Source organism: Triticum dicoccoides, chromosome 5B (genome assembly GCF_002162155.2).
Source record: "Triticum dicoccoides isolate Atlit2015 ecotype Zavitan chromosome 5B, WEW_v2.0, whole genome shotgun sequence".
Taxonomy (NCBI): Eukaryota; Viridiplantae; Streptophyta; class Magnoliopsida; order Poales; family Poaceae; genus Triticum; species Triticum dicoccoides.
This window is the reverse complement of record NC_041389.1, coordinates 125,397,153-125,399,741: the sequence shown is the minus strand read 5'-3', so window position 1 is coordinate 125,399,741 and position 2,589 is coordinate 125,397,153.

The window sequence follows — 2,589 nt, the reverse complement described above, 5'->3', positions numbered from 1 at the left end:
CTGCTGACCCTAATCTCAGCACTATAAATTCCTATTTCCCAAGAAAAAAATAAGAGTAAAAGAATCGTCGCGTTTTTTAATATGGAGTCGCCACCACCTCCTATTATTCATCGGGAGGACAGATCTGGAGTCCGTTTGGGGCTCCAAAGAGGGGGATTCGTTGCCTTCATCATCTCCAACCTTTCTTCATCACCAATTTCATGATGCTCATTATCGGGTGCCAGTAATTCCTTCATAGTCTTACTGCACGGTGATGGTTTGGATGATATTTATCATGTAGTCGAATTAGTTTTATTAGGGCTTGATCCTTAGTATCCAGTATGTTCTGAGATTGATGTTGCGATGACTTTTCTATGCTTAATGCTTGTCACTAGGGCCTGAGTGCCATGATTTCATATCTGAAACCTTTACGTTTCCATGAATATATTTGTGTTCTTGATCCTACCATGCAATTTATACACACCTATTACGTGCTATGATCCACATACCCCAAGGTGACAATAATTGGGATTCTTTCCAGTGATTACCGTAGTTTGAGGAGTTCATCTATTCACTATGTGCTAATGCTTTGTTCCGGTTCTCTATTAAAAGGAGGCCTTAATATACCTTAGTTTCCTTATGGACCCCGCAGCCACAGGAGGGTAGGACAAAAGATGCCATGCAAGTTCTTACTATAAGCACGTATGACTATGTCCGGAATACATGCCTACATTACATAGATGAATTGGAGCTAGTTCTGTGTCGCCCTAGGTTATAACTGTTACGTGATGAATGTTATCGAACATAATTATCCATCACTGATGCAATGCCTATGAGATTTTCACATATTGATATTGCTAAGTTACTATTGTTTTTGCTGCTACTATCACAATTACTATAAACTGCTATTGGTATTGTCACTGTTGCCACTCCTATTGTTAGTACCACTATCAAATTACCATACTACTATGCTACTGATCACTCTGGTGCAGATATTTAGTCTCCAGGTGTGGTTGAATTGACAATAACTACTAATACTTGCAAATACTTCGGCTCCCTTTGTGTTGAATCAATAAATTTGGGTTGAATACTCTACCCACGAAAACTGTTGCGATCCTCTATACTTGTGGGTTATCAGCACACCTTACTAATAAATTGAATAATGTAGCCACCCTATTTTCTCATGAGGAAAAAAATGCTACTATTATATTCTTAAGTTGTTTCCTTTCTCATTTAAGGGTGATGCTAAGAAATGGTTTAACACTCTTCACTACTGCAGGATGGTCCAAACGCGATAGTCGAATCAGAGCCCTTCGACGAAACTGTGTGCGATGCATCAATCACAAACGGTGATGTTAAGATGCAAAACGTTTGCGATCGTAGCAACATCAAACACGGTTCATACTAGACTTGCGTGTGCGATGAGTGGCAAATGGTTAATCCAGAAGAACTGTTTGCGATGATGCAGAACAACAGAAATGGACAGCCAGGTGAGGGTGTGTGTGGTATACGACATACAGTTCACTAGGATGAACTGTGTGTGATTAGGCAACACAATGGAAACGGTTCAACTGAACAAGATGTGTGTGATACACGGCAAATAGGTTCGTAATCAGAAATGCGTGCGAAGACCAATAATAACACGGACGATTGCTGCTAAGAAGCCATGTGACTTGCTCTGTATATATAAGAATAACATGTATATATAATTGAAATAAACATCCAATTACATAAGTGACTATACAGATCATTCGCACAAACCTCAATAAACACTTGCATGCATTCTAAACTAGGAGAAACGATCGTCTAGTCATCTACTTCTTGTGACACTCCCGCCACTGCTCTATGGCTCGATCCCTCGTCTGGGGTAGGTAGAAGACAATCCCTCATGTCAACGATCCGCTTGTATATCTTGTAGCTTGTGTATGCGTCCTTGGTCGCGTACTTGACGTGTTGTTCATCCAGTCTCTCATGCCAGACAGTGTGCCAGGTGTTCTTGTCCTTCTTGCTCTCATACTTCATCTTCATGTAGTAGTGGTCGATGATGGCTGAGGTGAGGTCAACCAGGGAGTTCTGTTTGTTTTTCTCACTGCCCTAGACCTTCTAGCACTAAAAAAATTAAAAAAGACACATCCGTGACATTTTGGGTCGAACGAAAAAAAATTATGTCATACATATGACAGTTCTATGATGATAATTGTGACAAAACCCGGTATCATCATAGATGTGGTGGGCTCCTACTTCTATGACAAAAAATCATAACAGAAAATGGGCTTTTCGTCCTCGGCGGGCCGGACACGCAGCTGCATGACATTCTTTGGGCCGTCCATGACGGAAAAAACTGTGGTTGAAGCGAGGGGGAGGAAAATTTCGGGGAGTTGCCGGTTACGGTGGGAGGTCGGGAGCCGAGTGATGCGCGTTTCTCTTGTACGTACGCACATGTGTGTGCGAGGCGTTGGCTCGAACTAAAGCCGAGCGAGGTGTTGAGCTCTAACTGAACCCGAGCGATTGCACTACAGGCTACGCATTACTGAACCCGAGCGATCAATCGATGGCTGTTAACTAAACCTGATGGAGCGATTCCTTCGCTACTGCTGCTAACTGAAGCCG